Raw genomic sequence first — 13,395 nt, 5'->3', positions numbered from 1 at the left:
CAGCTTTCAAAAAGCAAGATAACGAAGGTAGGTAGGTGTCTGTCTGTCCTTGGGGAATTTGGGCACCTTCAAACACAGTGTTTTAAAATCTACATTTCAGGGCAAAACAAACCTCTTTGCTCGTGTCTATTAACACTGTAAACAAGTCACAACACAGACAGGTTTCAGAGCACACAGTATTTTTGCATGATCATGTTGCTAGATCCCTTTGCAACTTGCTTCATTGAGCAATGCAACTTCCAGACAGCAGAGCCTCATGTTGCCCTCCTTTTCTAGTAATTACTGATCTTATCCATCAAGGCATAGTTGCAAGGTATATTCGCCTTCCCAAGTAACTTTTATTTACTTTGTCACTTTTGCAAAATGTTTCCTCTGGGAAAAGACGGAGGTATGATGGAGAGTACCTGAAAGGCAGGTTTTGAGCCATCTTTTCTTAAGGACCTCAGCCGATTAAGGAGAAAACCCACTGTGAAGCTCTTCCTTCACTTGTGGTCTTTACAGGAACACTCATCCTTGTGCAATCTCTGCTCCTTTTTTTGCTGAGTTCAGACATTGTCCTTCCTTGCTGGAGACACTAACAAGACTCTCTTTCATACATGGCTAGATAAAATGTGTAAGGACTAACATACTTGTCACCTTTGTTTAAACTTGGTCAGAGGAAGAATTACTGAGGATGAAAAAACAACAGAAGAGGGTTACTACAGACACACTACTTTCACTGGAAACTGAGCTAAAAGCATTACAGATAGGCTTAGAAAATAGTTACACCCATTAATCGTTGATTCCCCTTTCTGATGCTATCAAAACCAAGAGCAACGAACCATGTGTTTTCCATTTGATTTGCCATGTTCTTGGTTCAAGAGGTTAAAAGCTAGGACACGTTCTGAAAGACAACTGTTTGACTCCAGAATCGGGCTGCCTGATGATGCTCCTTCCACACTACCTGCGAGCTTTCCCTTTTTTGATAGGAAGAAGCTGCAAGCTCCAAAGGGTCACAGCTCCGTGACACGTCTGACTTGCAAAACATCAGTTGTCACTACTGCAAAGCAACTTCCACTCTCCCAGCTCTGGAGGCACCTCATGTCATTAACAAGACTAATGAGGATTTGCCTAAGTCAGGTTCAGAAAGTCAGGGAAAAGTTTAAGGTATTTTCAAACACTAAGTGCTTCTTGCAACATGCCAGATTTCTGACTATATGATAACTGGGATCTCTGAAATAACAGGCTGGCTGAATAAATACAAGTGTCCAGAGGCAGACAGGCAGGTTGGAGCTGCACAAGTCAAAAATACAGTGCCAGGAAACACTTCTGGACACTGGAGCCTAACCATCAGCTCCTACATCTGCAGAACAGCTCCAGCACACTTTAGCCTATGCCAACAAGGCATTTCCCAAATTCTGCCATTACCACAGCCCAGAAACTACATCCAGTATCCAATTTCCATGTCCAAGGAGTTCAGCCACGTGGACGAGACCAAGTCCTGCCAGCTGGCCAAAGAGCCCAAATCCACTCTCTGCTACTGTTTAATTTACTCACCACAGCTGATGGGAGCTCTGACAGAACTCAGATACCAGCCACCTTTTGCTTTCTCCAACTTGAATCCTACCCAGCCATTTAGGGATTACGGTCCTCTAACATCCTACCTCTCCAACAGATAGATAAAAGTACCCCCAGAAAGAACTCTAACGGAAAGACCCACCTCTAGATGGTAACTACCAACCCTTTTCCAGGTCTTTCCTTTCCAAAAAAGGTACGGAACATTTTAGAGAGATGAAACTGTTTTGTCTCCTATCATGCTCATCTAGATGCTTCCAAATATTTTTTATCCTTTCAGAGGACACTAAGCACTTAGTAATTGTACCAAATGAAACACGAAATATTTTGGTATATTTAACAGCCATTTCACAAGTCACGCAGCTGTACTTGAGGGGTGACATGAATGAGAAAGAACAAGGCTAGATTTCAGATTGGACCGTGTGTGACATCATTGTGCAAGCATGTGGATAAGACATCACTCCACTGAGCTCATGCTATTTGTTACACTGCCTATGCATGCACGAGCAATTGCTAATTATACTTCAGGTATGTGGCAGTCTGTATAGCACGTATGGGATCACTATCAGAAAAAAAAAATTAAACATTCAAGGAATGGAAATTCAAGACAATAATGAATAAGCTGATTATAACACCTTTCCGTGAGCTGTATGTATAACGTACACCCAATGGCACCAGCTTGCTCCACTGGCAAACAGCACATTTTTATAGCTAGAAACAGGAATTAAGCAGAAACATGCATGCTGAGGATGTTCCCACAAATCTCTCAAGTTCTTTATAAAATGGCATTTAATATAAAAACAAGTCTATTTCAGAAGAAATTCTATGTTACTTCCTTAAGTGAATGCCTGTCTTCATAGTTCACTTGGTAAAAATGCTTTCAGAGTGTATAACTTCATAGGCATTGTATTGTCACAGGTGACATATACTATTATTTCGTTTAAGATGTTTTTTTTCTTTAATTATTTCTTCTGAAAGTGAGTCACTCATATAGAACTATTACTGAAAATCTGCATTCCTGAGTAGTTCCATCGTTTTGGCTGACTTTGCTGATGTCTACAAACTTCTGCTGTCAGGACACCTTTCTACAACACTGCTTCACTGCAACTGGTGGTGGTGCGTGCCCTTTTGGCAAGATATACAATACTGTATCTCACCTTCCCATGTCTGACCAACCTTATCACAGAAGCTTCATTACTTCTGTGCTCTATACCCTTGTGTTATTTGTGGTTACAAGTGGAAAACGAATTCAGAAGTTATCTACGAAAGGTAGAACCAAGAAAACAAGAGGACGAATGAAGAAATAGCAGCACAGTGTGCCTGAGCTCACGTCTGTAAGAAATCAGCAAAAAAAAATACTGACAGCAGCAGTGCTTATTCCTCTCCTTAATTCCTAAATGAACTGTCAGAATGGTAGTGACTTATCTCGGCTCTTTAATTTTGGTAGAACTGCTTAGAAAATGTTTCTCAACCTCCAGACGAACTTACTGAAAAAAACCTCCTGAATCTCACAGCAGGTGATAGTGTGGTGCACGAGGTCCTTACCCTGCCTGCAGGAGCCCTGTACAACTTTTGGCTTTGTCCAGGTTGTTCTGCATGTCCCAGCTACCAGATTTCTGATTTGCAGCGGCTTTCAAAGTCACCAGTCTTTAAGTTCGTTTATGGCATGAACTGACTTGATTTTGAAAACACCACCTAGAGCAGCTCCACCTTGTAGCTGGAGAATCCATATGGCCCCAGCCACCTGAGTAACAGCAGACGTTGAGAGATGTAAAGGAGGACTTTGCAGCGGCCTTAGCTCCAGCTGAGACCAAAGTGACAAAGCGTTGACATCCTGAACATTTTTAGAGATGGGAGATCATTTCGCAGCTAGCTTGTTTTTCAGATCCAGGCTTGTTTATCTTGGCGCTAACAGGAGGTGTGAAAATGAGGTGTGTACTTACCCAGTCTTAGTCAACCAGCTTGTCAGCCTCATACTCCATGCTAACCCAGAAAACTCGGCAGGATGCAAATCTGCCTTACTGCCATTTAATACCCTTGTCCAGAGTATTATAGCAGTTCAGCCATTGGAGCAAAAGCCCCTTTTCTGTGTCCTCAGAGACTGAAGGGCTCTTGGATTTTGTCTTCCAAAGAAGGAAAACAAACAGACAAACTGCTGTGGATACTGCACTTCAAAACATTCTGCAAGACCAAAACCTGTAGAAATTGTATGGAGAAAATTACTTTTGTTGGGTCTGCAGCCTGAGATACAACACTATTTCAAGGCTGATAGACCACATGAGAGCGAGATGCTCCTGGACTGTTTTGGCATTAAAGATGTGGCCAAGATAAAAAGCCAAGCTCTACAGAAGAGTGTTTTCACAGCTTACCCACAGTCTGGCAGCTGGTTCTCACTAAACCCCAAAGAATAAAATATTGGCTCGTGCCACCTGTCCAATCCAAAATTCAAACAGTGGAACTATCCAACGCAATTAAAGAGATGCACACTGTCAGGCAAAGCCTGGGTGCTGCATTCATGTTGTGAAGAGAAACCCAGCATTGTAATTAGAGTATCTACAACATGATATTAATTTGTGGGGGGGGGAATCTGCGTAATCAACTTAGCAAAGACAGAGAGACTCAGCACACAGCAGTTGCCATAGATCTTAATAACATGAGGAAGATGGGATTTCTCCCGTGTCGTCACAAGAGTAGGGGCTGCAAAGGATTCTGGCAGATGAGCAAAATTTCTCTATTTGAATATTTTTAAAGAAATTTCCCCCTCATTAACACTCCCCCATAATTCATGTGCCAGTGCTGCTGAATTCATTCAGATTCAAGATCCTAAGATCAAGAGTCAAATTCAATATTTTGCAAAAGGAAGTGCTGTTGTTTTGTTCTTGTTTGCTTGTTTTTAGTTTGAAATGATTTTATTTTTGGTAAAATTAACTATTCATTGTACGCTTTAAAATATGTAAAAATTAAAACCCAAATCAAACAACTAGACTACTTTCTTTTATCCTTGGTTTGGGGATTGAGTCCACAAAACAAAAGAGAGGGAGATGTGCTATTACTAGGGTCAGACCAGCAGTCCATCTAGGTTATCTTAAGACAGCAGGCATCTTTGGCACTTTAATTTCAGTGTCATCTCTTGCATCATGAGAAAGGAATTCTCACCCTCATTATTACCGCATATCTATTTTTAAAAATATTTTCTATTCCCCCCATTTCGGCAAACTGTGGTGGGCCCAACTACAGGAAAAATGAGCTGTGGCAGGCAACCACATCTCACTGCAAACAGCAGATGACGAGGAACAGCAGCTGGACTATAACAACAGACCCTGAGGTTGTCAGCCATGCCCCAGGTCACCCAGTAAAGGACTATCTTCAGAAAGGATAAGTTGGGTTTTCTCCTCCATATGGGATCGCAGGCTGCAGCAGATGAGCCCTCTGTAGCCACTGCAATGCTTGGAGCCGACAGCAAAGCAGCAGCTCATAGATCCTCACGTAATCTCTGGCTGGCTACTTACACTTAAAACCTGATTCATCTACATCTGGTGCTGGCACAGCACTCCAGAAAGCTCTGGGTAGAAAGGGAAGTGTTTACAGAAACGAGGCACTGCCAACTCAGATGCCTTTTCATGTGCGCTTTGCGAAATTTTAAAGCCCTCTCATTGCACCTCGGCACATGCACCCTCCTGGGGGAAGGCTTAAGACAGAAGCCAGTACCTCACCTTCTTGCTAATGAAGCAAAACCACCTTCCAAATTCATTTAGCCATTCAGAATGGCCAGGTTCATCAAGGCAGCCGTGACTGTGACTAAGATCCGAGCTGAAGCAACTGTGTTCAAAGCCTTTTAGCATCTTTAGCCAATGGAGAGACAGGGATACCAGGCTGCAGTTCAGACCTTAGGGTAAACAAATCATGCTCTGGATCTCCAATCTCTCTCTCCAAGGTTTAAGACAGAGGTTATAGTGTCTGATTAAAGGACCTCAACTAGGTATCTGAGACTAAATGAGATAGGCAATGGTCTCTGGCTTTTGGCTTTAGAAAGCTCAAAGAGCTTTGTGGTTGTCAGCCTGAAGTGAGCCCTAGAGAGGAGCAGGTGCTTGCTTAGCCTGTGACGGTGCTAACATTGACCTGACCACTGCTGCAGTTGTGGCCTGCTACCCTGTAACATCACCAGAGTCAGTCCTTGTGCTCATGTAAGGAATCACAGGATTCAACACACCTCACAGAAAAAGTTTTGTGTTTTCCATCAATAACAAGTGGGAGGCAACATGCTGGAAACTGCTACGTAGAGCTGAAGCTTCTCTCTGGTTGAGCATGATGTAAATGTTTTAGGCTTTCTCCTCTTGCAGGCTTCCTCCAAAACCAGAGAGGAACTCCTCGTCAGCGCTGTTTAAGGTGGTGCGGATCAGCTCCCTTAGCAGCAGCTGTTCTGATTTTCTGTCTACTCCTGTATTTTTTCTAAAGGGCCAGGTAATTACTCAGGACTGAAAAATCTATGTCAAAGCAATCAGTAGTGTCACCTCGTTGACTTCAGAGAAATTGCAGTGGGAATTAATCTGACTCCACAATTCTTCCTTTCCCTGTAGCAAACAGTAATAACCTGTGTAATCCTGCCTGTAGGCAGCACCAAGCAAGAGGCCACTCCAACCACATCTGTAGGGCTTTATCACTTAAAATGCCATTTTTCTCCTTGAATCCAAACCTGGTGGCTAATGCCAGCAGTTGGACTGAAGCAGCAAGACACTGAGACACCCCTCATTTTGGGCAAGGGGAGAGCCGATTCACTGCTCATTCTCCTCCTTCCGTGTCCATAGGCTGAGACAGGCATCGAGGGTCATTGCTGGAATTAGGGTGAACAGAGAAAGTACACAAGAGAAATTTTATTTCTGAGCTCGTGGAGGTGCACATAGCCTGCCTTGCTGTCTAGACTGTATACAGAGGAGTGGCGAGGGATTTTAGCAGAAAGCTTTAAAGCGTATGTAAATAGATCTGTAACCTTGCTCTAAATGCTATTTCATTTTTGCACTTTCTGTTCCCCAGAGCTCCTTATCCTTAGCAAAAATCACTCCCCTGAAAGAAAGCGAACAGAAAACGAACTGCAGTGGTGGATGTTGGTTTGCAGAACAAGCCACGAAACAATGTGCAAAGCAAAAGATTTTCTCCTGGAGCAGGGGGGCTTGTTCATCATTTGCCTCATGTGCTTACCCTTGGGCTATCATTATATTAGCAACATTTCCCAACTGAGCCGGAGCACCTGGTAACTATAGTAACCACATTTTCATATCTGCCCATAAATTCCCTCGGTTCTAATTAGGGCACTCATTTATAACAGTGATGGCAATGTGGGAGAAGCAGCAGCAGGCTCAGCTCAGACAGTCACCTCTCTCTCCCTCACGTCGCAGAAATGACCCTGACCAGAGTTGTTCTTGCACCACAAGATCTTCCTCATGGCATAAAGCTTACCTTACCTGCCATGCCAACTACTTTGCGTCCAGCTTACTTTCTAAAAAGTCTGTTCATCAGCCGTCCAGTTCAAACAAAAGCCTGACTTGTCTCCTTGCCAGCAAGCTTCACACCAGACTGCATAAACGTGTTTTTCTTGATAGAAGGAAGAATTCACACCTAGCCTACGACAAAATCACGCACACGGCACTACCACAAATTTTACAAACAGGGGGTGGATGCTATTGCAAGCAGAGAGGCTGTGCAGTTCAACTTACAAATTTACCTATGCAATTTAGGTAGCTACGAAGAGAGAATAAACCATGCCACCTAAAACAAATGACAGGGAAATGATGAAGAGGGAATGTGCAAGAAATCAAGACCAAGTAATAAACAATTGCAAAGTTCAATGGCTCAGTGTATTTCACCACAAATTATTTCCTTCTTTACAAAACAATAAAACTTGGGGAACAATTTGAAGTCTGCTGACATGATTTAAAAAGATGGATGGGTTGGTAGGTAGTTGAGAGTGTTTGCTTTATTGTTCACAGAGTCACTGTTCAGAAGTACATTTGTTTTGGAGTCTATGTGAATTATTGTCAAAAAATGACAAATCTCTTTCTCACTTTAGGCTACACTGTGCAAGGCCTTACATGAATTTCTTGCTAGAAGTAAAAAAGACATCACATTTGTGTATTGGCATAGATAAGGCAGCAAAGCCTATCTCGGCAGAGATCAAGAAAGCAGGACTGCTTTGGCTTCAGGTTTTTGGGAACATGTTGCCATCGGAAAATTTTCACTTGCCAGAAGAGCACGGCAATTAGTGTAACCTAAACATAGCTGTCAACAAGAATCTCTCATATTGAACCTCTCTCCACTTTCCCTCCATGTCCCCTGAAGGCTGAGGGAACCGGGCAAGCAAACATACTGGAGAGATTTTGCTACTGCTGTTGGCCATTTCCATTTCAGATTACTAAATACTCCACCAGCTACCTGATTGCACAGCAGGAAGACCTTCCACTGGGTCATCTATGGCTGTGGATTCTCTGTCTAAGGACAAAGGTGCACTGAGAAAGCCTCATGGATTCAGCAGAGCCACAAGTTGCTATCTAGCCACTTACCTAATGGTCAATCTTAACGCTTGGACAAACATGGAAAGTGTTCATGTTGATTACTGCAGGAGCAGGAATATTCTTTGTGGGTAGGGTTTGCTCACTGCATGCTATTTTATTGCTGTATCAGTTCTTCACACCAAAGTTAACAGCGCTGTGATGAGAAATTGTAAACTTTAATGAATTGCCAAAGAGAAATTCCAGTTATTTGCCAGCTTAGTCATCAAGCACCGTTTAGAAGTGGGGATGGAAAACATGTTGATGATCACATTCTAATACAACCACAAAAATTAACTTAAGATGCTGCTAAACGTGGAGCACAGTAACACTTGATACCACATATCAACTATTTCAAAAAATTAGTGAAAAGCAATTTCAAAGCCAGGCTGAATTATATTTTTGAAGCCTCACTCTGTTCACGAGATGCTGTTTGGGACTTGGGAAAGACAGTAACCTGTTGCAAGTTGGTTTACTCATTACTGTACCCTCAATGCTCTGTCAGTCCTTTATTGATTTAGACTGTAGCCTGTTAAAACAGATGACCATGCGCAGTGCACACGATGCATGATGAGACTCCAGTCTCTTTGGGAGCCTCTGGAATTCCACTTTGCCTACTGGCTCTTCCCATTTTTGTTACAAGGGAACTCTCTCAAACTGTCCACATCTTTCCAAATGACCCCACAGTACCTCCTGTAGCCTACAGTATTTCTCAGCTGATTAAATATAACCAGAACGCAAAAAAATATAACCTTTTACTTGATTCTCCTAGTTAAGCGAAGCAAGTCTTTGACAGAAAAATAATTGCTCGGAAAAAAACAGGAAAAATGCTAATTAAAACTAAGATTAAATAAACACTTTCTGCTTGCTCTGTCAAGCTAGTTTCATTGTAAAGCCATCCGTTACCTGCTTTAATGTGTGGCTTGCGAGACCCCCACGTAAGGTTAAGCATTTCTTGGTAGTTGCCTGGAAACGATGCCAATGACGGTTTGTTCTCATTAAAGGCAAATAATGCAGAGACACTTGCTACCATTATATGCCTGAGCGTTTATATCAATTCCTTTTGGAGATGTGTTCTCGCTTCCTCTAAAGATGCAAGTTCGGAAATTTTCTCAGAAGTGCTGGCAGGAAATACATTTCAACTTATATGCAGGAGTATACACCCAAACTAATTCGATAGGAGCACTATTGCTATACTTTACCCTAATTCGTGCTGAAGGAAACAATCATCCTGGTTTGGGGGAGTTTTTGAAGTTTTAGTATTTTTTCTTCCTGCCCTGTACCAATGTGAAACGGTGCTTTTTAAAAAGGTCCCCTAAAAATAGGAGAAACACCTTTCAAATCTGCTGCTTGGAAAATGAATGGGAAAGGCATCATTCCACCCCAAAATAGTTACCAGCCTGGGAACTGAGCAAGTCCTTCTCAGAAAGGGAAGCCCACAAGTCTAGCACTTGTCCCACATTTAGTTGAAACCACACCACTGCACTGGACACGAACCAGGGATGCTTGAGCTCAGCTGGGGACATGCTCTGGGACTTCACGCTCAGGCAGGGCTGTGATGCCCAAAGTCTTCTGACACATGCTTTCTCCCCCTAAGATTCAGCTACTGAAAACGTTAACACTCTAACCTAGTTCAGAATTCTCTGAACCAAATGTAAGAGCAGCCTGTGCAAATTTGATCATTTTGGTCCTCTGTGGTGCCCACCATCTCTGCTTTAACTTGGCCCAGTTAGCAAAGCTGTCACCCCAACCCATCTCCCTCTGTTCTCCATCCAGCAGAACTTCCCTACCAGAGGAAGCCATGGTCAATAACAGGAAGGTTCCTTGCCTCTGTACTTCTTTACAGAAATCAATGACAGCATGAAAACACCACAGCTTCAATTAGAACAGTTTTCACTGTTTCAAGCTGCAGGTCAATGAAAAGAAAAAACCACGATACATCTCAGATTGTGAGGGAATCTATTCTAAGTGTATTCCAGCCACTTCCTTTGGGAAATGATCAGCTGGAGAGGTGGGAATATTTGTAATACTTAAATGCCACAGCTGGCAATCCTGCAGGCTTGTTTAGCATTTTATCTGCAGCTTGCCTGCTAGATCAGATTTGCCTTAGATTTGTATAATCAATTTTGAACTGATTTGAGGGAGGGAAGGACTGCGGCGTTACATGTATCAGATGTCTTACTATGGCCAGATGCAGAAAATGCCTGTTCCCATCAAGAGATTCAGAGGCTTTCACTGGAAGGCACCACTGTAGTTACTACCCGTACTAAAATTCAGCACAGTCCATTCCATCATGTGAAACTTTCTACCTTTTTTACAAGAGAAACACAGCAGATAAGGAGAATCAATTAACTAAGAATAAGAGGGAAAAAAAAAAAAAAACAACAGTTAATTTTGCTTTAGCTGTTGCTTTTTTGTTTTCTCAAATGGAAAACCACCACTAAAGATGATGAATGGCAGGGAAACATCTTCCCAGATCTCCCTCTCCTTGAAAATGGCAGGAATTGCACAAAGTTGCCATGAAGCTAGATTCGTGACCTGTATTTCTACAAAAACAGGGAATTCATTCATTTTATTTCCTAAAGCAAGAAACACTCCACTTTACAGAGAACTTTACAAATACCTGGATCAGCCAGCCAGACAAGTAGATACCACCAGCCAACAAGCAGATTTAATAAACAGCTGCAGTAGTTCACCTCCTCTTGATGCGGGAAAGAAGGGGTGAGTACAAATCCCATCCCACTAAGGAAAGCAAAGACAACGACTTGTGCCAGACCACGAAGAAAGCACACAAGATAGCCACTGGCAACAAAGTTATACAAAGGAGGTTGTTTCTCTTCTCCACTCACTGCAAAATCAGTTTACTAGCAAACAAATGGAAGCTGCTTAAAGAGTGAACACAAGATATTAGAACAGAACAGAGCAGTTCGAAGGGACCTACAAAGATCAAGTCCGACTGCCTGACCAGTTCAGGGCTAATCAGCCCTGCTATTTTCCACGTCTTCAGAAGCTTTATGTTTTCAAAAAGCATGGAGCAGAAAGGGAAATGTACGTATGAGAACCTTATGGATATAAACCAGCACATACAGAAACCAGCTCATGCTTATGAGCTTGAGGGCCGCTGGAACAAACACTAGTTGGTATATACAAGCTCAACTTGAATTATTCATGGAAAATAGCATGTTAAATTTTGCTGTACATTTGTCTCCTTTCTCTCACTGACCATTGGAGATCAGAATATATTTTCAAGCCCAATTCCGTGCATGCTTGTCAGATGGCTACAAGGACGTTTTTTGCCACATTGTGGAGTTTCAGACATTTTCAAAGCAATCATTTGTACTCACAATGTGTTACATCTCACTTGCATCTGTCTTACATGTCTGTGTCTCTCCTCTCCCACTGGAAGACTGAAACTTCCCAGACAGAGAGATAGTAAGAAAATGAATAAACAACATGTTGCCATGACATGCTATCGGGCTAGGTACTAATATTCTTCCTGTTCCACCACTATGTTTTCTATTATAAATTCTACCCTCATGTGAAGACTCAGCACAAAGTCTCACTAAGATTTGAATCTGCATAATTTTGCACTGGCTCGCTGCCAAAAGGGAAACTTTACCTGTGGCAAGTTAAAAGCAGACCCAGGTGCAGGCGAAATGAACTGCAATTGAAGTGCAATGTGTATATGCAAATGCCATTTTGTGAGATTTGACCCCCTCCAGCAATAATACTCCAGTGCCTTGTGCAAGACAAACCAACAAACCTGCTCTAAGAAAAGAGTCCTTTTGACAATTTAAAAGGATTTTTAGTTATAAATTAAAATGTTAAGATTGACTAAGAAAAGCTTGAAAAACGTGTTCTAAAGTCCATTAAGTACATTTTACAGCCTGGTTTTAACTCTGGTTCCTTCCACACAGGGACAAGTGTGTCTGCAGCTTAATCTGGCTAACAATTAGTGGTTTTAGCCCTGTGCATCACCACTTGTAATCTTTTTACTTGCAAACATAAAAAGCAGACTTTTAAGTAAAATAACTAACGCACAGCACCTTCCTCGGATGCAAAGTCATAAGGCAGATGGATGGACACATGCATAACCGCGGATAACTGCTAATGCAGCCATTAGCACTCAACAATGTGACACTGGTTTGGGATGTTTTCTGGAAGAATTTATTTTTACAAATAAAATGCTAGCATCCCAAGACTGATATAATCCTGCTGCCATGCAATACGTGTAAGATGTTTAAAGAGACACTGACTTTACTCTCCTCCTTTCACACTTCTCTTCTGAAGTTTCCATAATGCCCCTTCCTCTCATCATGAAAATTGACATGAAAATTTGCTATATGATTCAAACTCAAAACCCGCTTTCTTTTAATTTCCAATTTCAACACAAGGGGACTGACACATGATGGAAGCATTTAGGTTTTACTCAAGAGAATTCCTACATTGGCCAGAAATGAGTTAAAATAGGCAAAAGTGAGTGAGAAAGGACTACAGCACTAAAAGTATTCTTCCAAAATATGTGTCTCCATAGCAGCTTTGGCCATCAGCATGCATCTACCCAGGTATTTAATTCAAGGTCTGTCACTATGACATCAGAATTTTCCACGTGTAAGGACTATGAAATGTAGACTAGGATAAAGAAATCCTCCCATTCCTTACAGCATGACAAATTTCAGGGCAACTGAGTAATCATGTCATGAAAGACAGTTTGGTCCTGGAATGCTACAACTCAAGTGGGCAGATCAGTGAAACGGTGCTGCAAGAAAACAAACAACTTAACTGGCAGCTGGTTTGTTTTTACATCATATTGATGAGGTCTTCCCCAAGGGTTTACCTATAATAAAGAAGGTAGGTTAAGACCGTCAATGCGTTACTAAACTTTCAAAGAATTGCCCTGACCTTCTGCAGATAAAGCCTTCTCTTTAATGTGCCAGTTACATCGTTCCATGCTGTTCACATATGCGCACACAAATACAGAAAGACAAAGAGCTCCTTTCCAGTCTACCATGTAAACACTTGCAGCCTCATTGCTCCTGAAAAAAAAAAAACACACACAAAAATGTTATTGTAAAAAATATATGTTATTCATAAATATTTTTGGATTTTTCAACACTTACCTAGCCCTATAAATAAATAAACAAGAAGGCTTTCCACCATAAAATCAGTCAATTTACAAGATTTATAATACAGTTTTAACTTATTTTTTCCATCCTTTGCTTTTTTAATAGATGATTTACTTCTCCCTGGTGAAGCCAAAACATAGCTATAGGGGGAAAACGGAGCACACAAGGAAAAG

General features: G+C 41.8%; 1 long non-coding RNA gene across 4 annotated transcripts in view; it reads right to left on the bottom strand.

Moving 5' to 3' along the window:
- Positions 1 to 2,220: 2,220 nt before the first annotated feature.
- The window catches only part of LOC121069886, a 42,963-nt gene continuing 31,788 nt past the window's right edge, over positions 2,221 to 13,395 (bottom strand). For all 4 annotated transcript variants that reach the window (XR_005819720.1, XR_005819719.1, XR_005819722.1 and 1 more), the window contains 2 exons: positions 12,999 to 13,132; positions 2,221 to 3,750 (listed from right to left, as the gene is read on the bottom strand). This is a non-coding gene — a long non-coding RNA (uncharacterized LOC121069886). The remainder of the gene's footprint in view (positions 3,751 to 12,998; positions 13,133 to 13,395) is intronic.

Source organism: Cygnus olor, chromosome 4 (assembly GCF_009769625.2).
Source record: "Cygnus olor isolate bCygOlo1 chromosome 4, bCygOlo1.pri.v2, whole genome shotgun sequence".
Taxonomy (NCBI): domain Eukaryota; kingdom Metazoa; phylum Chordata; class Aves; order Anseriformes; family Anatidae; genus Cygnus; species Cygnus olor.
This window is presented reverse-complemented; position numbering and strand designations above follow the sequence as displayed.